We start from the raw sequence: 25,263 nt of genomic DNA, 5'->3' as shown, positions 1-25,263 counted from the left end.
ATTTTAACTAGTAAAGTGCAAATCGTAGTTCGCAGGAGCAGGGACAGGGAGCTGATTATGGTAAAGCTCTAAAATTATGCGGTTGCTAATAATTGTTGCCCTGTATTTCCCTGTGGAGTTTATCCATTAATATGGATGGTGTGGGCTCTCCCACAGATACTTCACAATAACTAGAGGGACCTCATCAAGCTCATGGTGCACATACCCGCGCTGCATGAATAAATTCCTAGATGTGGGGGATCTCAGTGTCATTTTTGAATTAAGTACACAGTATCACCACTGCAGTCCTTCAACTCCAACACCTGACTGCTCTGCCATTGTTAAGTGCAAAAGGCAGAATAATTCAAGCAAAATGAGTGAATGAATTTTAACACCAGAGGGATCACCGTCCTGCTCATAGTGCGCTATATATCTCTGTGAACGAGCTGTGTACACAACTGTTATACATCATTAGCAAACACAGCCGCACTGTGCAGAGGCTCTTTGCTTTTCCACTGAGCTGCTCCAGTATGACCTCCATGTGGCAAAAGAGTTACTGGACAACAAGCTGGGTGGGGAGGTATGAGATACAGCGCCTTGGGGAAAGAAATAACGTCCAAAGTGGTTAAGTACTTAATACTGGATTGTTCTCCCCAGCAAAAGACAGCAAGTCTCCAACCTTAACTCAAAATAAACCTTTCGCCATCAAACAGAATAACCTCCAGCCCCTGTATTTTTTTAAAAAAAAACACAAATGTAAAGAATTAAATTACTAGTGAAAATTACAATGACCTTTCAGCACAGGAACAGCCCATTCAGCCCAGCTGGAGTTCTGCTTCACAGGCCTCTCCCCCACCCCGCCCTGGGGGGGTTCCTGTACTCTGGGCTTTGGCCCACCATCTTTATCTCAATTAGAAGAGTCAACAGGGGTAATGAGCACAGGCTGAAGCAGAACAGAATGGGCCAGTGGTGCACAATCCACTTTAGGTTGGCAAAGAACGTGAGTGAGTCAGCTCCCTCTCTGCTCAAAGTGTCTACTCAACTGTGGAACATAAAATACAATTTTACTTTTCAATGTAACACGATGCCGATTATTAAGACTTGAATCTCGAGCATTGGCCCCATTCAAAATAGCCATGGAACTGAGGGTGAGTATGTACAAAGTATCTGCCTCAAACTAGTTACAAAGCATCAGGCGGTAAGGGATGATGCTTTAGTTCTGTTTATTTATATCCTGATATTCTCTTTGGAAATGAGTTGAAGTTTGGAAGTGAAATTGAATCTAGAATGGCACTGTTAGGAGTTAGAAAGGGAACAATGCCTCGGTGGTAGCACCCTCACTGCTGAGTCTGAAAGTTGGGGGTTCAAATTGAGATGCGAGTACAGAATCCAGGCTGGCACTGAGGGAGTGCTGCACTGTTGGAGGTGCTGTCTTTGGGATAGATGTGAAAACGAGGCCCCGCCTGCTGTGTGAGGTGGATGTGAAAGATATGATGCCACGACTTGAAGAACAGAATGGGAGCTCTCACCTCCAAAACCCCCTCTCCCACCCCCACAGGTGTCCTGGCCAAAATTCATCCACTAAGCAACATTATTTATTGGTCATTTACCTTGTGTGTAAATTTGCTGTCGCATTTCCTACATTGCAAAGTGACTATGTGTTGTAAGTACTTTTGGGGCATTCTGAAGTTGCAAAAAAGTGTTATATAAACACAAGTTCTTTAAATGCACACCTGACTCTCTCTGTTTAGTTTACAGGGGTACAGGTAATGGCAGGAGCAATTTCAGGTGATGAATTAAACATCATACAACATTAATACATATGGCTTGAAGTATGAGTTCGTTCTCAATAGTGTCTTGATGCTCTACAAAGCCCAATGATAGCTCAACCCCATCAAAACCAACCCTGTCAAAACCATTGCTCTCTCTCGCTCTGACCTGACCTTTCTCCCTGGTACCGCCCTCATCTCTGCTCACAAGTCCAGGAATACAGAAATGAACGGATATAGCAGCCAACAGGTTAGCCATTCACCAGTAGAGCTGGCCGGACCACATAAAGCTCTATCAGGCCCTACTCTCGTCTCCCAAAACTGTTCACTATTCCAGGATCATCCTGGAATACAAAGACAGTCCCCGGCTTCTATTCTCTGTTTCAAACCGTCACCTTAAACCACTCCCTCCTGCACCTCCGAAAAAAAGTATGGGGATCTCATGAAATCCTTTGTCACTGAGGTTGAGACAATCCTATCACCTGCCTCTGCCGCTCCCCTCTCTTTAACCCACAGGGTCAAACTTCCTCTAAGGTTCTGACTGGGTGTCATTACTTGACCCAAGCTGAGCTTCTGACCTCATAACTGTGCCATCACTAAGATCATTTATTTCCACTTCCATAACATGGTCCAACTCCACTCCTGCCTCAGTTCATCTGGTGCCGGAGCCCCAATCAATGGCTTTGTTACCTCTAGGCTCGAGTATGGTAAAGCACATCTGGCCAGCCTCCCACATTCTACCCTCTGTGAACTTGAGGTCATCCAAAACTCAGCGTTCCACATTGTAACTTGAACCAAGTTCCATTCACCATCGCAAAAACAAAAAATGCTGGAAAAACTCAGCAGGTTTCTGGTGGTAGAATGTCCACCAATATTCATTACCAGCCCACCGACTCCCACAGCTGCCTCGACTACAGCACCTCACATCCCGCTTCCTGTAAGGACTCCATCCCATTCTCTCAGTTCCTTCACCTCCCTCGCATCTGTTCCGATGATGCCACTTTCAAAAACAGTTTGACGTCTTCCTTCTTTCTTAACCGAGGTTCCCCACCCACAGTGGTTCACAGGGCCCTCAACCATGTCCGACTCATCTCCAGCACATCTGCCCTCACACTTTCTTCTCCCTCCCAGTACCACGATAGGGTCCCCCTTGCCCTCACTTATCACCCCACCAGCCTCCGCATTCAAAGGTTCATTTTCCACCATTTCCACCAACTCCAGCATGATGCCACCACCAAATACATCTTCCCCTCACCTCCACCCCTGTTGGCATTCCGTAGGGACCGTTCCCTCCAGGACACCCTGGTCCACTCCTCCATCACCCCCAACGCAGCGCTTCACTTGCACTTCCCTCAATTTGGTCTACTGCATTCACTGCTCCCAATGCGGTTTCCTCTACATTGGATAAAGGGGAACCAATGGATATACTGTACTTAGATTTCCAGAAGGCATTTCATAAAGTGCCACTTCAAAGGTTATTGTGGAAAATAAAAGCCCATGGTATAGGGGATAACATATTGGCACGGATAGAAGATTAGCTGGCTAACAGGAAGCAGAGAATAAGCATAAATGGGTATTTTTCAGGTTGGCAAGATGTATCGAGTGGTGTGCCAGAAGGGTCAGTGCCAGGACCTCAATTATTTACAATTTATATAAATGACTTGGATGAAGGGATGGATGGGATGGTTGCCAAATTTGCTGATGACACAAAGATAGATAGGAAAGTAAGTTGTGAAGAGGACATAAGGAGGCTACAAACAGATATAGATAGGTTACATGAGTGGGCAAAAATCTGGCAGATGGAGTTTAATGTGGGAAAACTTGAAATTGTCCATTTTGGCAGGAAGAATAAAAAAGAAGCATATTATCTAAGTGGTGAGAGGTTGCAGAGTTCTGAGATGCCGAGGGATCTGGGTGTCCTAGTACATGAATCACAAAAGGCTAGTATGCAAGTAATTAGGAAAGCTAATAGAATGTTATCATTTATTGTGAGGGGAATTAAATACAAAAGTCAGGCGGTTATGCTTCAGTTATACAGAGCATTGGTGAGGCCACATCTGGAGTACTGTGTACAGTATTGGTCACCTTATTTAAGGAAGGATGTAAATGCATTGGAAGCAGATCAGATAAGATTTTCCAGACTAATAGCCGGAATGTGTGGGTTGTCTTATGAGGAAAGGCTGGATAGACTAGGCTTAGTATCTGCTGGACTTAAGAAGAGTAAGAGGCGACTTGATTGGAATATATAAGATCCTGAGGGGTCTTGACAGGGTGGATGTGGAGAGGATGTTTCCTCTTGTGGGAGAATCTAGAACTAGGGGGTCACTGTTTAAAGTAAGGGGTCGCCCATTTAAAACAGAGATAAGGCGAATATTTTTTAAACTCAGAGGGTCGTGAGTCTTTGGAACTCTCTTCCTGAAAAGGTGGTGGAAGCAGAGTCTTTGCATATTTTTAAGGCAGAGGTTGATAGATTCTTGGTAAACAAAGGGGCAATAGGTTCTCGGGGGTAGATGGGGTGCAGATTTGAGGTTACTGTCAGATCAGCCATGATCTCATTAAATGGCAGAGCAGGCTCGAGGGGCTGAATGGCCTATTCATGCTCCTTGTTCGTTTGTGAACGCAGACTGGGTGACCATTTTGTGGAACACCTTCAGTCTGTCCGCAAGCATGACCTAGACCTCCCTGTCGCTTGCCATTTCAACACCCCACCCTGCTCTCATACCCACATGTCCATCCTTGGCTTGCTGCACTGTTCCAGTGAAGCTCAACGCAAACTGGAGGAACAGCACCTCATCTTCCGACTAGGCACTTTACAGCCTTCCGGGCTGAATATTGAGTTCAACAACTTCAGACCATGAACTCTCTCCTCCATCCCCACCCCCTTTCCGATCACCCCCTCTCTTTTCTTATTCGTTTTTATTTCTTATTTATTTATTCCCCCCACCCTCCACTTATTTTCATTTAAAAAAAAATTATTTCCATTTGTACTCATTGTTTTATCCCCAGCTTTTAACCTTTTCGATCTTTTTTCACACCACCGTCCCCTCTCCCCACCCCCACTAGGGCCACCTGTCACTGTCCATAGAGCTTACCCTGGTCCGGCCATTATCACATTCTGCTTCCCGCTCAATGTCACCATTAGCACCTCCTTTAGCCAGAACCACCACTATTAACAACCCTTTGCCCTTTTGGTTATGACATCATTCGCAACCTCTCCTTTGCCTCCACCTATCGCTAGCCTTCTATCCAGCTACACCTGTCCCACCCCCTTAAACAGTGTATATTTCACCACATTTCTACTTCCCTTCGGCTCTGATGAAGAGTCATACGGACTCAAAACGTTAACTCTGTCTTTCTCTCCACAGATGCTGTCAGACCTGCTGAGTTTTTCCAGCTATTTTTGTTTTTGTTTCAGATTTCCAGCATCCTCAGTATTTTGCTTTTATCCATTCACCATCACCCTTGTGCCTGCTGACCTAGGCAGCCTCCCAGCTAAGCAACGTTTTCATTTTATCATCCTTGTTTTCAAACCTCTCGAAGGCCTTGCCACTCCCTGTTTCTGTTACCTCTTCCAGCTTTACAATCCTATGGGGAAACCTGCATTCATCTAATTCTGGCCTCTTGAGCATCCCTGATTCTAACCGCTGTGCCATTGGTGGTTGTGCAGTCAGCTGCTGAGACGCTAACCTCTGGAATTCCCTCCCTAAATCTTTCCACCTCTCTGCTCCCCTCTCCTCCTTTAAGATGCTCCTTAAAGTCTACCTCTGACAAACCTTTAGGTCATCTGCCCTAACACCTCATGTGGCTCAGTGTCACATTTTACCTGATAATGCTTCTGTGAAGCTCCCTGGAGCATTTTACTAAATTAAATGTGCCATATATATACACAAGTTGTCGTGGTATAAACACCCAGCTACCGAGAAACGCCTTTCAACAAATTGAGATTGGGTATCAAAATGGGGAAGTTCATACAAGAAAACCGATATTTTTACCACAGCAGCTCAGTCACACAGTGATCACTCAGCACGCACAAACTGAAGAGACTGGATGACAAAGACTCATCGCTCAAATTCAAACAGCACATTTATTTCACATTCACGAACTAACAGCTTGATCGATGGAAACATTTTGTGTGGGCTGTATACCTTGCAAATGATTAAGGGAGAGTGATGAGTAACAGTGTGGACTTAACGTGGTTTCCAAACAGGTGTCACTCTGGCAGAGTTGAGATGCTAAAATCGAGATGCTTTAGTGGTGGGGTGAGTGAAAATCAGCCTAGAACTTTGCTCCAAATTATGGGGTTGGTCGCTACGAGAACAGCAACCTGACCAGGAACACCAAACCGTGAGTAAACAAAGCCTGTGCCCTCAGAATACTCTACTACAGTAGCGAGAGCTGGACAAAATATGCCAGCAGGCTCAACAGTTTCTACCTGCGCTATCTCAGACATATGGGGGAGGGGGTGGCATAGTGCTTTGTCACTGGACTAGTATTCCAGAAGAGCCAGGGTAATGCTCTGGGGAGCTGTGTTCAAATCCTACCACGGCAGATGGTGAGATTTGAAGTCAATAAAAATCGAACTAAAAGTCTGACGATGACCACAAAACCATTGCCAATTGTCATAAAAACCCATCTGGTTCACTAGCGTCCTTTAGAGGAGGTGGTCTGCCATTCTGACCTCATCTGGCCTACATGTGACTCCAGACCCACAGCAATGTGGCTGACTCTTAAATGGCCTCTGAAAAGGGCAATTAGGGATGGGCAGTAAATGCTGGCTGAGCTAGTAATGCCCACAACCCATGAACAAATAAAAAAAACCCTTGACATTTTGTGGCAGGACAAGGTCACAAACTCGGGGTGGAACATACTAATTCCATCAGCATACACTCATCGCTAAACCAACAGCATCTGCGCTGACTCAGTCACATTCATCAGGTTGATGCTAGCCATATACCCAAAGACCTTCAGTACCCAGTGACTTACAGTAAACTGATCACTGGATCACAACCTGGACATCCATACCTCCGTCAGGAGGACACCTGCAAGTGAGATATGAAGATGGAGGACACTGACCCAGACAACTAGCAGACAATTGCCAACGGCCGTGACCTCTGGAGGCTGACTATTTGGAAGGGCATTGGAAGGGACGGTCAGAAACGGAAGGCTCAGCTGGCCGAGAAGAGGTCCCAGATAAAAACAGAAGCCAGTGAACCTTCTCAATCCACTGCCTTCCTCTACAACAAAGGTGACAGAGACTGGCATGCCAGGGTGGGGCACCTGAGCCATACCAGGTGATGTTTAACACAGAGTGAACGACCAAGGTGCAAACCCCACAAGATGGAAGGCGGCCAAAGATTTGGGCTCCAGGGGAGGGAAGTATTGGGCATCAAAATGATTCCCCATCTCTGAGTGTCAAATACCCATCAATGCTAGCTGTATATGGTCATGCAAGGATGGCCAATTGTGGGAGGTAACCAATGGAAGCCACAGCACATCCAGAGTCAGAAATTTTGAAGATTCTTATGTCAGTAGATTATTGACTTTGACTCAATAGGGAGATATTGGTATTTCATTTCCTAGCTGTTAGCTCCAATGTAGAAACTGCAATCCTTACCAAATTTCAAATCAACGGCAAGCTACAAGCTGAATATGGGCCAATTCCTGATTTGGAAGTTAATTCACTTGCATGAACTTTGGTTCAGTTATAGAATGAATTGGAAATAAATACTCAGATTGCACATGGTGCCAATTTATCCTCATTCTGAGCAATAATTCTCACTGTTGTGTCTAAAAATGGATAATTATGGATAAACAAGGGCGTGTGTCAACCTTGACCAAGGGACTGGCAAGGGCGCGTGTCAGCCTTGTCGAATAACTGGGGGACGGACAGTGTCAGCATTATCTGGGGGGGGTGGGGTGAAGGGGTTGGCATAGGCTTAAGAATATCAACCTGAATGGGGGTGGAAGATTGAGCTTGTTTGGTGGTAAAGTGTGTGCCAGTATGAACTTGAGTGGGAAAGGTAGTGATGTTGGATGGTAGCTGAGTACGAGATGTGGCTCCAGAGAGGATATGGAACCTGTCTTTTTATTTATTTCTTCATGGGATGTAGGCATCGCTGGCTTGGCCAGCATTTATTGCCCATTCCCTAATTGGCCTTGATCAGGGGGCATTTTTTTTTTAATGAAAGAGTCAACCACATTGCTATGTGGTCCAGACCGGGTAAGGATGGCAGATTTCCTTCCCTGAAGGACATTAGTGAACCAGATGGGTTTTTACAACAATCGGCAATGGTTTCATGGTCATCAATAGATTTTTAATTCCAGGTTTTCACTGAATCCAATTTTCACTATCTGGCGTGGTGGGATTGGAACCTGGGTCCCCAGAGCATTACCCTGGGTCTCTGAATACTGGTCTAGTGACAACACCACTATGCCATCACCTCCCCTAAATCAAGATACACAGGTTGGGATGTGGGACACTGACTGATGTAGCTTTTGGGGAAGTAATGGTCTGGTTGATCTTGTGAAAATCAAATCAATTTTAAGATTGTAGAACGGAAGGCATAGCCTCTCCGGCTGTTTGTCAGGGGTCATGTGATGTTCTGGGAGGCTTCGACCAATCAGCCCTAAGCGCGGTCAATCTGGGGGTGGGGCTTCCTGATGAAAGTCCTCATTGAGCGTGTAGCACCAGAGAAGCTCTCCGTAATAAAATTTCTCTCTTTCTTGCTGAAACCTGTCCACTCCATTGAGTCATTACAAAGATTAAAATAAATTTATTCATAGTGACCTATAAAAAGTGCTTAAAATCAGTCAGAAGACATTCACTTTAAAATATACAAACTCAGGCATCCATTTACTCCACAAATATACCCAAAACTTCGAGCATCAACATTTGAGGCAAAAACAGAAAATGCTGGAAAAACTCAGGCCTGACAGCATCTGTGGGGAGAGAAACAGAGTTAACGTTGAGAGTCTGTATGACCCTTCCTCAGAGCGGAAGAGAAATACTTCTCTCTCCACTGATGCTGTCAGACCTGCTGAGTTTATCCAGCATTTTTTGGTTCTTATTTCAAATTTCCAACATCCGCAGTTTTTTGCTTTGATCAACATTTGAGGCCCCCTTCTTTCTCTAATCCAAGTGGCATGTTGTGTACACCAGTTGCTTAAATTATAAAGCCCATGTTCACTACTTAGTTCAATGCATCATATATCCAAGCCCTTTGTGAAGTGCTACATTTTTGGGGCTGTGACAGGGTCTTTGAAGCTGTTGGTCAGCCTGCGCTAACTTTTCCAGCGGTTTTCTATTTTCATTTCCTATGCAGTTTGCCTTGGGGAAATCAGATGGGATGGAAGTCTTCTACATGTGCTGATTGTAGGGGTTCTAGGCAAAATGAGTTTGAGCAGTTTCAATCCAATTCCTAATGGACATGGAACTACAAACCAAAGCTGGCAATCTCATTAAGGCTAGGGCAAGGGTTAAAAGATGTGGGAAGTGGGGAAAACCCTACACTTGTGCAATATGGATGGTCCTCTGGGTTTGGGGCTGAGGTACATTGGTGGAGCAGGGTAGAGGAAGCTCACTCTGCATCTGCCTCAGCCACATCTCGATTCTGACACCAGGCCTGAGGACAAGTTCTAACCTGCTGGGTGTGTGGAAAGGGATTGACTCTTATCATCCACACCGTTGACACACCAGCGGGTTCCTGTTGAAGAGAGACCATTTACCTGCTGTGTATGTGGTAGGGCATTTAATCACTTTACCTCACTTGCTGAAACTTGAGCAAGCTCACCTGTGACTACAGGGTTTAGATTCTACTGCACTTAGTCATATCTAAGGCTGAACCATCTTAGTTCTGGCAGTTAGGATTTATTTCTGCTACTGTTAATGACCCCTATAAACTGCAGCTTAATATTCTGGATATATACAATCAGCTTTGTTTCAAGCACACAATGTTCCCAAGATAAGAGACGACCCATTGATGTCCTGCTACTTGCTGCTCTATTTTTGGCCCTTTTCCCTTTTCCTTCTCCAGAATACTTCAAACCTTATACTTTCAATTACTCTCATGGTTAAGTTCCAGCTCCCCATCCCTTCCCGGGAGGTCACAGGCTTTAATGCCAAGTATATATCCAATTCCAAATAGAATAGGGAACAGTCTACAGGTCTATGGAGAAACAGCAAGATTTACAGATTTGCTTGGATAGCTCTTCCAGCCCAGATCTGATGGGCTAAATGGCCTCTTGCTGTATTATATCATTCTATCTTCTATAACATTAAAACAAATTATAAGAAAATATGGAAAAGCATCAAATCATTTGAAACATGTTTGGGATGATCTTATATTCACTGATACAAAAGACTTATTAAGAAGTTACGTCAGAGTCCATTAAGCAGACATTTTAGTTTGCATATGGGACCACCAGGAAATTACTGAAACATGATATAAAATTATTTTTATAAACACTACAAGAGGATGAGTGGGATAAATTCTATGCCACTGTGAACCATCAAGATTTTCCAATCCCTAAATGGAGCTTCACGTGACAAGGCAGGCTGAGCACTGACATTGCAGCAATAAGTTAGACATTAGATCTACTCCCTATGAGGATGCAGAAACTGTAGTAATGAGGGTCTGACATAGAAAGGGTTAACGTGAGACTGGATACAGTACCGCCCACACTGTGACGTAAAGGAACAAAATAGCCCGAGTCTAGAGGGCAGTCTTGTACTGGACAGAGACGTGTGTAGAGACAAGCATGGAGACAGCTCCTAGCTTAGACCTTATACTGTATATAATTACCAGTAGTTAATAAACATTTACTGTTAAACTTTACAAGGCTCAGAACCTCTTCATGACACCTTCCAAACTACACACATTTCACAACAAGGACAATATCCATTCATTGTGTGCGCAACTGGACATTGCTCATTCACATAATTGGGGAGAGCACCAACCATAATGTCTGGAAATTAAGAAAGAACTTTTCCCATTCAACTCTTCTTCACAGTGGCAGGGAGAGTTTCTCAAGCATCTATCAGTGCTGGATTACATATCTCCTGGTCAACTGGAGCTAGGATCTCCTTTCAACTGGATGCATTCAGTGTCCCTGAATTGAACTGCCCTCACATTGCACTCCTTGGGAGAACCATCAACAGTTCAAGGGGAAAGCCCACCAGCACCTTCTCACAGCCTACTAGGGATAGTCAAGGAATCCCGGGCTGCCAGTGACACCCGATCCCAAAAACAAATTGAAAGGGTTTACACAGGTGAAGAGAAGAAAAAATTATGAACATTTTTAAGGCTGCTCCAGGTCCCAATCAAACTAATTACAGTGTTGGCAGAGAGCTGGGCTTATTGGTGGAGGCGGGCGATTGGTGTTTCAGAACTATTAGAGAGACCTTAACAAAAGCCAAAACTCCTGACGGCAATCACTTACACTTTGCTTTATAACGTGCGACTCACTCATTGAGAAGCCAAGGCGGCTCCATGCCTGAAGGAATTGGAATGTGCGGACACGGTGCAGAGTCAGAGTCTGCCTGAGAGTGTGACTGAAAATGTTATTGCTGGCACCCAGCACCAGAAATAAGCCTCTCAATTAGAGCCTGATGAGTCACACACACATGCACAATGTGTGACACTCAGATGTACTTTCTACAACCATGATGTAAACATTTAAAAGTGTAAATCAAAGCGGCTGTTGAAAGGTCACAATTACAGCCTGCTGCTGCCGGGCAGCAGTTTATGCCACTGCCCTCCATTTCTTTTTATCTGGTCATTAATAAAACAATAGTTACTTTTAAAGCCAGCTTTTAAAATTTTACCCATTCTTCCATAAGGTCCTCACATTTTGTTTTATGCCTTTCAACAGGTTAAGCTGGAGAGATAGTGGTTTTTAAAAATGTCGCCATTCTGATATTCTCTTGGCTCCGCACCATAGTGGTAATGTTACTGGACTAATGCTCCAGAGACACAAGTTCAAATCCCACCACAGGGAGACTGTGGTGTAATTGTAATGTCGCTGGGACTAGTAATCCAGCCTAATGCTCTGGGGTCATGGGTTCAAATCCCACCACGGCAGCTGGTGGAATTTAAATTCAGTCAATAAATCTGGAATACGACGATCATGTTGTAAAAGTCCATCTGGTTCACTAATGTCCGTTAGGGAAGGGAATCTGCTGACCTTACCCTGTCTGGCCTACACGTGACTCCAGACCCACAGTAATGTGGTTGACTCTTCACTGCCTCTGCCTAGCGTGCCACTCGGTTGAAGAACAATAAGGGGTGGACCATAAATGACAGTAACATTCACACCCAAAGGATAAACTTTTAAAAATCAAGGGCTGAAACGACAGTTGCCAACCCTCCAGGTTTGCCCTGGAGTCTCCAGGAATTAAAGAAAAGTCATAGAAGCATTGAATTTGAGCACTTTTGTTCATTTGTTATAACGACACTGGAATAGAGGAAAAGGCAGGCTGACGGGGCAGGGCACTTGGGAAGCAGGAAACCTCAAGGAATACATTCAACCAGAGTTGGCCACCTAGCTGAAGCTCATTTGCAGTGGGGCTTATTATTTCTGGGTTGAAAATGACTTCATGTCAGCCAGTGAGACAAGCTGCAGAGTGTGCAATGTGCCACCCCGATGGGAACCTGATGGCAGGTTATGTTGGGATCCAGGTGCGCCGTTAAATTATAAGCAGCTCCCAGAAAAATGATCGACACATGTTGCCCGGTGAGGGGTAATGTCTTGTGCTTCCCATGTCCTACCAGGAAACACAGAGGATGCTGTTGGCTACGGGAGGAGGAATCTCCCAGGTTTGTAGAAGGTGTCACTGGCTGAGAATTTAATGGATGCACGGCAAGAGAGATCAGCTCATTGCAAAGGAACTCTTAGCAGCAGCTGCAAGGACTCAGCCTCCCCCAGGAGATTATGACGACATTCTGCTGTGTGCTTCCCGGGATTCTTGACAGGGTTGGGAGGACATTCTTACTTGTGTCAGGAGTCAAAGTCTGGGGTTTGTTGAGTAACAAACCAGAGTAAATCCGGTAAAGAATCTTGTATTTCAAAGGGAAGCTGTTCAGCCAGAATCAGGATGAATGACATCTCGTTCACCTAGAATCTCCAACTCAACTCAGGCTATTAATGCAAATGAAAATTTAATTTGGTTTAAATGTCTCACATCTCTTTAGTCTGTGTGCAATTTTTCCAACTTTAACGTGAATCTAAAAAGGTTCCCCATAAATATCTGCAAAAAAAAACTTTCAACTTTAGCTCAATCAATGAAGCTCTGGCCGCCAGCTATCCTTTAATTGTTTAAACTTTGGACTGCACAGTGTGTGTACGGACAGGATAAGTGAAGTCACCGTGCAGTAAAGAGATCGATTTTAATCTCCATTCCGACTCCCATCCATTCCGTGCTGTCCAGTCAGGGTCCCAGACCCCCACAACAGGGACAACATTCAAGGCAAGGCTTTGCTCAGCCGCCCAGTCAAAATTAAAGCATTAAGATATTGTCAGCAGGGACAATTGCTTTTAAAAAAAAACAAACAGCGTAGGGCTAAAAATTCAATTCGGACGGAGGCATATAAGGGATGATAGCGAATAGACCACCCGTGTATAAATCCCACCAGTTATTCAGCCCCAGTGATCTCAATTCGATACCAGGCACGATCGATGGATTCTCCATCCGCTTCCTAATGGCCACATAGCTTTAAACCGTCTTCAGTCGCAAACCAAATTGGTGATCTCGGTCAGGGAGTATAGGTACAGAGAAGGGAGCATGTGCAATCTTGGTCAGGATCTAACCCCGTGCTGTACCTGCCCTGGGAGTGTTTGATGGGGACAGTGTAGAGGGAGCTTTACTCTGTATCTAACCCCATGCTGTACCTGTCCTGGGAGTGTTTGATGGGGACAGTGTAGAGGGAGCTTTACTCTGTATCTAATCCCGTGCTGTACCTGTCCTGGGAGTGTTTGATGGGGACAGTGTAGAGGGAGCTTTACTCTGTATCTAACCCCGTGCTGTACCTGTCCTGGGAGTGTTTGATGGGGACAGTGTAGAGAGTATAGCCGTGATGCAAAGAATGTTCAGGGCCATGCTTGATAAATATTTAATCCTTTTACACAGGCCAGAACCATTTCCACCACTAGTACCAGTTGGATTTTCTCTAACATATGTTACATAACTAGAACTGTTAATTATAATTAATTACTAGTTCCCAAATACAATTGAACTGAAGTTGAAATTTCCTCACATTGTGTGTTGGTGCTCGCACTGTTTTGCCAGGAGGAAGAGGCAGCTGTATTAATTAGGAGAAAATTGGATAAATATTTAAAATAAAACAAGATACAAAGTTACAGGGAGAGAACTGGGTAATTGGATTGGTTTTGAATTGTTCTAGCCAAGAGCTGGGACAGAAGCTATGAGGGGACAAATGGCCTCCTTCAAAGTTTATGGTTGCTTGATAAAGAATGTGCATTCAAATAGCACCGCTCACATCCTCACACCCTTCCAAAGCACCTCACAGCCAGCCAACTACTTTGGAAGTAAGGTCGCTGTGGTCTGGCAGGTCAACATGTCAGCCAATTTACAAATTGCCAGGGCCTGCAAGTAGCAATGAGATTATGGTGGTGGCCTGCTTTTAAAGCGTCCATCCAAAAGACAGCACCTGCAACAGGGCAGCTCTCCCTCAATACTGCACTGAAGGGTTAGCCTGGACTCGATGGTCAGGCTCTGGAGTGGGGCTCAAAGGCAACACTATACAAGTTCAGAGGCAAGGGTATCTTCACTGAGCCACACACGTGATTATTTCACACCCAGAGATGATACTTGCCCCGAGGGCAGAAGGAGCATTAAATTATCGCATTTCAATGGCACACAGAGGTCTGTTTATCGTCTATTGCAGGAAAATGTCGCAGACTCTAAGCATCCTGACTAACCAACTGTCTGCTATATCTTATGGCACCTGTCCAACTGTCAAAACATCTCCAGCCAATCTGTCGAGTTAGAGAATTACAACCTGAGGCGGAGGAGATGGGAGAGGAGCAGGAGCTGGAAAATCTGCTTAGCCCCATGGAGATAACAAGAAGTCAATCTATGGGAGGAAGAAAAAAAAGCTTGCTGTTATTTCACATTCATCCTCAGAACGTGTTCGTCGCTGACAAGGTCCCATTTCATCGCCCTCCGTCCCTCAAAATGAGGGTGTCGTCTGCCGGGCAGGATGATGTGTTATGACCTCAGCAGGCCAATCCTGGAGCCACAGGTCTTTGGAAACAGAGGGCAAAAGTTGACCTGAGGGGATAGGGTTGGGGGTGGGGTGGGGTGGGGTGGGGGCGGGGCATTTTGGAGCCAAGTTTCTGTAACCTCTCCTTCCGCTTTCCACACTTCTCCGCAGCATGGTTTGTGAGGTCAGTTTCTGACTGTGTTGCCGCTTGTTGGATGAGGCACCGCCACATGGTATGGTTTGTGACAAGTTCCTCTCCGCACTTATTTATCCCTTTTTTTTTTAAATGAGGCCTGCAGAGTGTCCTTAATAGGTTTTCTCTGCCCTCCTCGAGCTCAGATACCATTTAAAGTTGTGGTGGTTGCAGTGTCCAGGCCAGTGGAGCTTTCCCACTTGACTTTGAATATCCTGCTGGGGCTCCGCTGGGGGAAATTCTCCAGCACCCAGAGGTGCCTTTGGTCGGTGACCCAAGTCTCTCTGCCATATAGGAGGCTGGTGACAACAGCAGCGTTATAGACTGAAGTCTTTGTCCTGCTGTGCAGATCTCCGTTGTTGAAGACCGGGTTGTGCAATGTTTGCAAGGCTGCACTGGCAGAGCTGATTCTGTGCTGGGTCTCCTCTTCGATAGAGGCCTTTTGAGAAAAGTAGTTGCCGAGATACAGGAAGTGTTCAATGACTTCTAAAGTCTTCCCGTCAACAACAATGGCCGGAGGTGTAGGTGCATGTCCGGGGCGGGGGGATCTGCTGGAGAAGGATTTTGGTCTTGCTGATGTTGAGCGAGAGTGAGGGTGGTCTGAAGAGGGTGAGGGTGGTCTGAAGGTCACATGCAGTCAGGGGCACAACGGCACAATAGCCAGCATATTGCAAATCATGGATGTGGAGGGTCATCTTAGTCTCAACTCTCAACCTGTTAGGAGGTTGAAAAGCTTCCTGTCAAGTCAAAACTCCAACGTGACCCCTTGTGGATGTTGGTCATGATTGAGTTCCAAGACCAGGCTGAGGTAAATGGTGAAGCGAGTTGGTATAATCACACAGCCTTGTTTGACACCTACACAATTAGAGATTAATTAGGCTACACAATAAATTCTGTCTGAGCCAGCGATGCTCACACTGTGAAAGAATTAACTTTTTAAAAAACATCCGGATACAGGAGGGCCTGGTCTCCAACCCATTGCAAAGGGCAGTTGCTGCCACAGCTCATGCACGAGTCATAGGATCTACCAAATGTTGCTGGACATTAGAGTCTCCAGCAGACTTTCCAAAGAGCTTTGAGGGTGATGGAGTCAAAGGCCTTTGACAGGTCAATAAAGCTCTTTGTCACTTGACAAACCCAAGAAAAACATCTGCAACTATGCAAAGATCATGTCGGTGGTTTTCCTGGATGGCTAGAAACCACACAAGGTCTCTGGAAATATGTCTTTGCTGACAGGTAGGAGGTGATGCAAGGATTCATGGGAGAATCTTCCCCACAGTGGACAGAAGGGATATGCCTCTATAGTTCCCATGAACTGATTCATCACCCTTCTCGCAGAGTGAAACAATGGCATTGCGAGTACCTCTCCTTCCCAGATTTTTCACTTGGAAATATATCACCTCTCCTTCACTGTCAAAATCCTGGAAAACTCTCCCTAACAGCACTGTGGGTGTACCTACACCACATGGACTGCAGCAGTACAAGAAGGCAGCTCACCACCACCTACTCAAGGGCAACTAGGGATGGGCAATAAATGCTGGCCCAACCAGCGAAGCTCACATTCCATGAATAAAAAATATATATATTTCCAAGACAGAGTGGTATGTGGCTTGGAGGGGAACTTCCAGGTGGTGGTGTTCCCATTTATCTACTACTCTTGTCCTTCTAGATGGTAGTGGTCATGGATTTGGAAGGTGCTGTCTAAGGAGCCTTGGTGAATTCCTCCAGTGCATCTTGTAGATGGTATACACTCCTGCCACTGGTGATGGAGGGAGTGAATGTTTGTGGAAGGGGTGCCAATCAAGTGGGCTGCTTTGTCCTGGATGGGGTCAAACTTCTTGAGTGTTGTAGGAGCTGCACCCATCCAGGCAAGTGGGGAGTATTCCATCACATTCCTGACTTGTGCCTTGTAGATGGTGGACAGGGGAGTCAGGAGGTGAGTTACTCGCCACAGGATTCCTAGCCTCTGACCTGCTCTAGTAGCCACAGTATTTATATGGCTAGTCCAGTTCAGTTTCTGGGTTTCACTGAGAATAGCAATATCGACGCTATATCCTGCAAGCTCCCAAGAAACAATGGCAGTTCTCCTTTCAGGGCATTCTGCACATTTCTGATTGAGAAATGTGTCTGGGTTTTCAACCGCAAGTCTGGTGAGCCCACTGGGTGTGTTTCCCAATCAGGACAGTTTGGGGCAGCCTATGTTTGGGACACCTTTTCTTGTCCATTCCTCAGGTGAGCAGCGCGGACCCTAAAGAGGACTGCTCAGTCGTCGATGTTGTCATCTGGGAGCGACTTCTGTCTCAAATGCAACAGCTCAATGACCCCTCAGGCATCTACCACAACACTGATGTGCGGATGTGTGACCACAGACCTCCAGGTCTCTGATGCCATTCATCCATTGCCATAGGGCATTTTGCCCAGCATTTAGTACTCACCACTAGTTTACCTTGAGAAGGGGGTGGTGAGCTGCTTCCATGAACCACTGCAGTCCATAGAATGAAGATACTCCCAAAGTGCTGTTGGGAGGAAGTTGTAGGATTTTGACCCAGTGACAGTGAAGGAACGGTGTTATTTTGCCAAGTCAGGATGGCATGGGACTTGGAAGAGAACTTGGAGGTGGTGGGGTTCCCATGTGTTGTATGTCTGCGTCCTTCTGTGTGGTAGAAGTCATTGGTTTAGGAAGTGGTGTTAAAAAAGCCCCGGCAAAATGCTACAGTGCATCCTGCCCCTTCATCAGAATATCAAAAAGTGCTTCAAAGAGCTGATGAATTACTTGTAAGTTGCAGAGAAATGTCCCACAGGCAGCACCAATATAACGGGTGAAATAACTTGATTACGGTGTTGGATGGGGGATGAATGTTGGCCCGGCTGCCTCCTCTTCTGAAAGGTCCCACTCCACTTTTCGATTCACTCGAGAGGGTCTCAGCTGAGAGATGGCACCAAGACGATGCAGCACTCCCCTCGCGGCCACTGAAGCAGCAATCTAGATTCATTCAGTGCTCAAGTCCACCTGATGCAACTTTGGGGTAGTCCTATAAATGGTAAAGTTGTGCCAACCCTCCAGGGTTGCCCTGCAGTCTCCAGGAATTAAGGATTAATCTCCAGGTTAATCTGAATAACACCCTGGAGAAACATCATAGAGGCATTAAAATAATTACTTTATAAGACTCACTGAACACGTAATCGATTACTTATATAGAAAAAAAAATTGGAAACGAGGTGAAAAAGCCAGTTTGACTTCTAAGTTAAGAATATGCACACGGGTAACACAGTGGCTGTCCATTTTGCAATTGGCTGTGGGAAGGCTTGAGGATAGATAAGTCAGGTGATGAATGGCAGGAGCGAGGGGGATGCGGAAGGCAGGAGGTCAGTGGTCATGTGCTGAAACCCTCCAGGTATGTACGTCCAACCAGAATTGACTGCCAAACTTCCAGCAGGTGCCTGTTCAGAAATGCAAAGGAGACCCCCATCATCCTAGGAACCCAACTGTAATTTCGAAGCACAAAGATTTGGAGCCCTTGTTGCGAATTCACCTCCAGGGTTGGTCATCGAGGCTGAAACAAAGTTGTTGTTTGCTGAGTAGGTGGATGAAGGGATACTGGAACAGGCTGAGTCAATGTGATCGGCACCATTTGCTCCTGAGGAGGGTAAATGCCAACACTAGTTGCTCTGGCCAAACATTGACATTTTTATGCACCCCTGGACTATGGAAAGATAACAACTAACCAGACAGTGGAAGGCTTCTGGAAGTTGCATCGTTACAATTACTAATTTACCTCCTGCAAAGCTCAATTCTGCATTTCAACAGCAGCAGGTTAGATTTGTGCCTGTAACTCAGTAAAGCATTCCAAGGAAGTTCAAGGGAGCACCATCACACAAAATCTGACGCCATTTCATCTCCCAAAAGTTTATACATATTCATCATGTACCTAGCCAAATACATTTAGATGCAAGCCTAAGGAATTGAAATGCTGAAGTGTGCAAGGTCTATTTTCTTTTTATTAAAGACTTTTGCAAACTTTGTACAAAAGATAAAAATATTTACCAAATCGCTGTAGCCAGTACAAAAGTGAGACTCTTGATCTAACTTGTACAAGAGAAGTTTCCAAGTGGATTTTACATAACCTGACAAGCTGGACAGATGAATTGGAAATATTTATGATTCTTGCCACTAGGCCATGACACATATTGAAACACCCTCACTCGTTTTAAAGTGAACACATTAATCTGAATGGTATTTTATGTTATCTCACATAAAAAATGAGATTCTTTTGTGATATACAAGAATAAACAGGAGCTGGGGGTTCCAAACCATTTGTTGAACTCCAATGACACTGAATATAGAGCAGTCAGGCCCTCTCCTTAAAGGAACCAGTGAAGGCGGTTCCAAAAACAGCAACAAAACAAAAAGTGTCACTCTTTATAAGGGGGATAGGCCAGGAGTAATGCAACTCCTCTTGCCTGCTGCTGGTTGCTCAGAGTTTTCCACCCCATAGAATTGTTAGCCCCTTTAAAGGAATACTGATAGTGTGGCTCTGCAAATTTCCCCCACCTCAAGAAAGCTGAGCTGCAGATCAGCCTTGTTGAAGCACCAGTAACTCACCAAAATTACTAGGTGAGACCGAATCACTGAAATGCTTTGTGGCTCTTGTTGATGCTATCAGACAAACAACACAATCATCTTCACCCATCCAATGTTCACCCAACCCAAAATATTAGCCCCAGGATTTTTAGTTTCATTGACATTGTCCTAAGCCAAGTGAACAACCCTCGGAACTCAAAGAAAACAGGCAACTTTCTTTGTCAGATATAAAAAAAAACTTAATAAGCATTGAAAATAACTAATTCTGCAATTGACAGGAAGAAACTATCCATTTCACAGATATCATTCATCCAGTGCAGCATATTGTGACAACACATTCAATGTCCATCGCAGATGATTAAGAGTCTTGTTGGAGTCTTTCTTAATACAGGAAGGTTTAGTGACTGCACCTTATCTAAGCACTCAGTGTAAGCTTCCTGGTACTCTTCATGAGGTTTGATCAGAATCACACACGTTGGCCTTTTGGATCTGGCAGCAGCTCCCAGATCCATTTTGGAAGGGATATAAGCATAAGGAAGGCTGTTATCTTCACACAAGATTGGTAGGTGGCTGTAAACATCAATCGGCAGAGTATCACCAGCCAATATGACAATCCCCTTCTCCCCTTTGTTGATGAATTTCTGAACTTCCTTCACTCCACGGCATGTCTGCTTCACTTTTGCAGCTTTCTTTTTATGCATCCCAGTCAAAGTTTCTCATTGATTAATTATATCCATTTCCGCATGTTTCAATTCCCATTTCCACACTCAACCCGATTGCTTTCCTATGTCTAATTGTCCTCAAGCAAGGCAAAGCTAATTGACCTTAATTATTAAATGGCAATTATGCAGACATACCAGTGAAAGAGCTACAGGTGAAACACTTTAGAAGATGAATCAGGGCCTAGTGTTTAAAGTGCACTGTGGTTTGCTAAATGGCTTTCAGCTTGCCTCGATTCCAAAAGAGTTTCAAGATGAGAGTTGCACATAACGCTGATACCGAGATAAATGCCTTGACAAGCAGCCAGAACAGACGCAGGGATATGAACTTGTTCAATGGCCCCCAGGCGGGTCCTTACACAATTGCCTTTAGTGGCAGCTAGTTGATGGAGACAACCCTGGAAAGCAGCGCTGTTCACCACTTCAGAATGTTCCAAAGTGCTTTGCGGCCAGTGAAGTATTTTTGAAATGTGGATTTGTTGCAACACAGGGGACAAAGCAGCTGATTTGTGCACAGAAAGCTCCAAGAAACAGCAATGAGATAATGATTAGATATTCTGTTTGAGTGTTTTATTTATTCATGGAGTGTGGGAATCATTGGTCAGGCCAACATTTATTGCCCATCCCTAATTGCCCTTGAGAAGGTGGTGGTGAGCTGCCTTCTTGAACCGCTGCAGTCCATGTGGTGTAGGTACACCCACAGTGCTGTTAGGGAGGGAGCTCCAGGATTTTGACCCAGCGACAATGAAGGAACGGCGATATATTTCCAAGTCAGGATGGTGAGTGGCTTGGAGGTGAACTTGTAGGAGGTGTTCCTCTATGCCAGTGCCTTTGCTCTTCTTGGTGGTAGAGGTGGAAAGTGGTATTGAAGAAGCCTGGGCGAGTTGCTGCAATACATCTTGTGGATGTGGAAGGAGTGTATATTTTAAGGTGGTGGAAGGGGTGCCAATTCAAGCAGGGCTGCTTTGTCCAGATGGTGTCCAACTTCTTAAGTGTTATTGGAGCTGCACTCATCCAGGCAAGTGGAGAGTATTCCATCACACTCCTGACTTGTGCCTTGTAGATGGTGGACAGGCTTTGGGAGTCAGGAGATGAGTGACTTGCCCAATTCTGACCTGCTCTCGTAACCATAGTAATTATCTGGCTGGTTCAGTTAGATTTCTTTCTGATAACCCCGAGGAAGTTGATGGTGGGGAATTCAGCGATAGTAGTGCCATTGAATGTCAAGGACAGATGGTTAGTCTTTATTGGAGATGGCCATTGCCTTCCACTTGTGTGGCATAAATGTGTACTTGTCACTTATCAGACCAAGTCTGAATGTTGTCCAGGTCTTGCTGAATAATGCATTGACTGCTTCATTATAGCAGGAGTTGCAAATGGAACTGAACACTGCAAACATCAGCAAACATCCCCACTTCTGATGGAGGGAAGGTCACTGATGAAGCAGTTGAAGATGGTTGGGCTTAGAACACCACCCTGAGGAACTCGACGTCCTTGGGTTAAGATGATTGGCCTCCAAAAACCACAACTTTCTTCATTTAGAGTCATACCTAGCACAATCAATGGGGTGCTTTCCCCCTCCGATTCGCACTGACTTCAGTTTTGCTAGGGCTCCTTGATGCCGCACTCGGTCAAATGCTGCCTTCATGTCAAGGGCAGTCACTCTCACCTCACCTCGGGATGTTAATTGAAGGGTAAATATTGGTCAGAACACAGAGGTTAACTATTCTTCCAAGTAGTTCTATGATTTTTTTTACATCCACCTCAGGAGGCAGACGGGGCAAGAGTTTAATGTCTTATCTCAAAGATAGCATTCCCTCAGTCCTGCAATGAAACGTCTGTCTGGATTTCATACTCTGGAGTGGAACTTGAACCCGGCTTAAAAGACAAGAGTGCTGCCAAGTGAGCACAGCTTACACTTATAATGAAGGCATGATTGAAGGCTGATAAGCATTTTTGTTTTCCAATTTTCCTCCCCTCCTGAAGGTTCTGACGTGCAACCCTACACACAGCAGCATCCCACTTGATCTCACCTTCTTCCAACATCTATAGAGTCTTGGAAGTTCACAGCATAGAAAGAGGCCAATCAGCCCAGTGTCTGTTGGCTCTTCGGTACAGTGACCTAGAACTTGTTCCATCTCTCTGCCCTGTATTTTCCTCCATTTCTAGTTTTTATCCATTTATTGCTGTGCAACAGGCTCTGTCTAAACCCTGACTAAAACATTCCAAGCTCCATCAACTCCGATTAACAAAAAACTCTCCAAGCATCTTCCTATATTCCCTTAGAGCAATTTTAATTTGATGGTTTCTCATCACTGATTCCAGAAGAAATTCTCTTATCTTATATATTTGATCAAAACATCAAACTTTAAAAATAAAACTTCTTTTAAATCTCTTCAGTGTTTTTTTGCTCTCAAGAGTCCCAGCGATGATGATGGATTCTGCTGTCACTTTGACAGATGAGGGTTCAACACCAATAAAAGACTAGTTTAAAGTCTAGGTTGATGTTGTCTCATGTGAGATGTTAAGGCTAAGTCTCAATTTGCAAATACTGCAGATGAAATCAATGTTAGAGGGATGGATGGAGGCAATGGCTCTTTGCTGTGCTCGCCTGTCCTGAAGACACTAGGGTCCGTTCTCCTCAAATGTCAAAATCGCTTGATGAGACACTGCTTCATTTGTTGTTTTTTCCCTGGTATTGTACAAGGGGGATTCCCGCATACCAAAGGCAGTATTCTACAACCAGCTGAGCATAGCAACCCACATCCCAGGACACCCCAAATTTAGATATAAAGGCAATCGGAAAGCCAACCTCAATAGTCTGGGCATCTCAAGTAGACTCTGATAACTTTAATTTTCTGCCTCTGCTTCATCCTGATGAATCTACACTGTTCACTCCCCAAGGCACTGACATCCTTTCTGTAACAGGGCACCCAAAACAGCACACAGTCTGGCCTGGCTCTACGTCCCTATTTACAAAACCCTCCATCTGAGGGAGAGGTTTGCCACACATGTTTTCGCAAAGGCACTGCCCCTTTAAAACAAGATGCAACTAACCAGGGGGGTGACACAATTCATGAATGGCCACCACAGGGATACTTAGCACGTAACATTGTCCACTTGCGGTCATCCATAAACTGCTGCCCGTATCCTAGCTTGCGCCAAAGTATCATTCACACAAACTCTGACCTACACTGACTCCCTGCCCAGCAAATTTTCATCCATCTGAGCTGTGCCTTTCGCAACCAAGACCCCCAAGCTCAGAAGTCCCGACTCCTCCCACCTCCTCTTAAGATGTTCTTTAAAACCTACCTCTTCCTGTTCCAATTATCTTGGCTCAGTGTAAATTCTGTTTGATATCTCTCTCCTGGAGCACCTTGGGACGCTTTACTATGCTAAAGGTGCTATATAAATGAAAGTTGCGTCCACAGCACATCATCACTCCATTAGATAGGGAGTGCTTTCCAATTCTGATGTGCTGTCAAAAACACATCAAAGGAAGACGAGACCGAAAGGCGACCTGATAGGGGTCTTTAAAATGATGTAAAGACCTGATACGGTAAACGTGGAGAAAATGCTTCCACTTGTGGGGGAGACCAAAACTAGAGGCACAAATACAAAGCAGTCACCAATAAATCCATCAGGAAACACAGGAGGAACTTCTTTATCCAGATAGTGAACCTTGTTACCACAGGGAGATGTTGGGGTGAATAGAAAGTGTATTTAAGGGTGAAACAGACATACACAAGGAATAGAATATTATGCAGATATGGAGAGAGATGAAAAGAGGCCGGAGACTCATGGGGCATTCGCACAGTTCACTTAGGCCAACTGGCCTGTTTCAGTGCTGTAAGCTCTATTGAATTCTTTATAATTGGCACCAGTGCTCTTGGGTTAGGAAGGAATAGATGAAGGAATGATGAGGCAGGTTGACCACTTTTGATTGCTACCCTTTCATTTCTGGTGGTGAAACTATGCATGGGGTTATATGGTGAGGATCAGGTTGTGATCGAATCTGGTTTGCCTTTGCACAGTCAAATGGCTGACCCACACTCACCATCTAGGCTCATCCACTAAGAATGGCCACATGGGCGGGGTACCCAATAGCTGAGTTACGCCGACAGGAGTCAACAGCTACCGCAGACAGAAGTCTGTGTTTGCATTGGATGACAGGTGTTCCTGCCACCAGAACTCTGATAAGTGACCCACTCTGGTGCCACTTTTAGGTCACTGGCTCCCAGCCCGACCCATAATTAGCAAGAGATACCTTGAATTCTGACCTTTCATCAGGTACAGCCTAACATGTGACGATGCAGCAACTTGCATCATTCGCCAGCTCTCCTACAACACCAATACACAGTATGTAGCATGTCGACTATCAGGTGCACAGTTTGAGTTCATGCAGCAGAAAGCTCCCTGTACAACAGCTTTCTGGAAGGAGAGCCTTTCTTGGTTTTGAGCAACTAACAACAACTGGTGGCTGCGTCTTTAGTTGCTTAGGCCCCAAGATCTGAAATTCACTCCCAAAACCCATTGCCTCTCTTCCTCTCTTTCCTCCTTTAAGACACGCCTTAAATACTATCTTTTTGACCAAGCATCTGCCGTGTTATCTCCTTATGTGGCTCAGTGTCAGCTTTTGTTTTATAACGTTCCTGCGAAGCGCGTCGGGATGTTTTATGACATTAATGGTGCTATAAAAATAAAGGCTGTTAATTTTGTCCTCACCAAGGTGAGGGATGAGAGTGCTGGGAACAGAACACTTGTCATTTCAGGCTGCAATGTCACCATCTTGGGACAGATC

The 25,263-nt window shown here is 45.1% G+C and overlaps 1 protein-coding gene and 1 pseudogene across 4 annotated transcripts in view; both read right to left on the bottom strand.

The window, feature by feature from the left end:
- The window catches only part of sorbs1 (sorbin and SH3 domain containing 1), a 229,234-nt gene that overhangs the window by 140,183 nt on the left and 63,788 nt on the right, over positions 1-25,263 (bottom strand). The gene's annotated exons all lie outside the window — the stretch shown is intronic.
- Positions 19,340-20,444, bottom strand: LOC144668698 (H/ACA ribonucleoprotein complex subunit 2 pseudogene; annotated as a pseudogene). The gene has a single exon (XR_013573538.1). The product of XR_013573538.1 is annotated as an H/ACA ribonucleoprotein complex subunit 2 pseudogene (transcript).

The sequence above is a fragment of the Cetorhinus maximus genome, chromosome 27 (genome assembly GCF_964194155.1).
Source record: "Cetorhinus maximus chromosome 27, sCetMax3.hap1.1, whole genome shotgun sequence".
Lineage (NCBI taxonomy): Eukaryota > Metazoa > Chordata > Chondrichthyes > Lamniformes > Cetorhinidae > Cetorhinus > Cetorhinus maximus.
This window is presented reverse-complemented; position numbering and strand designations above follow the sequence as displayed.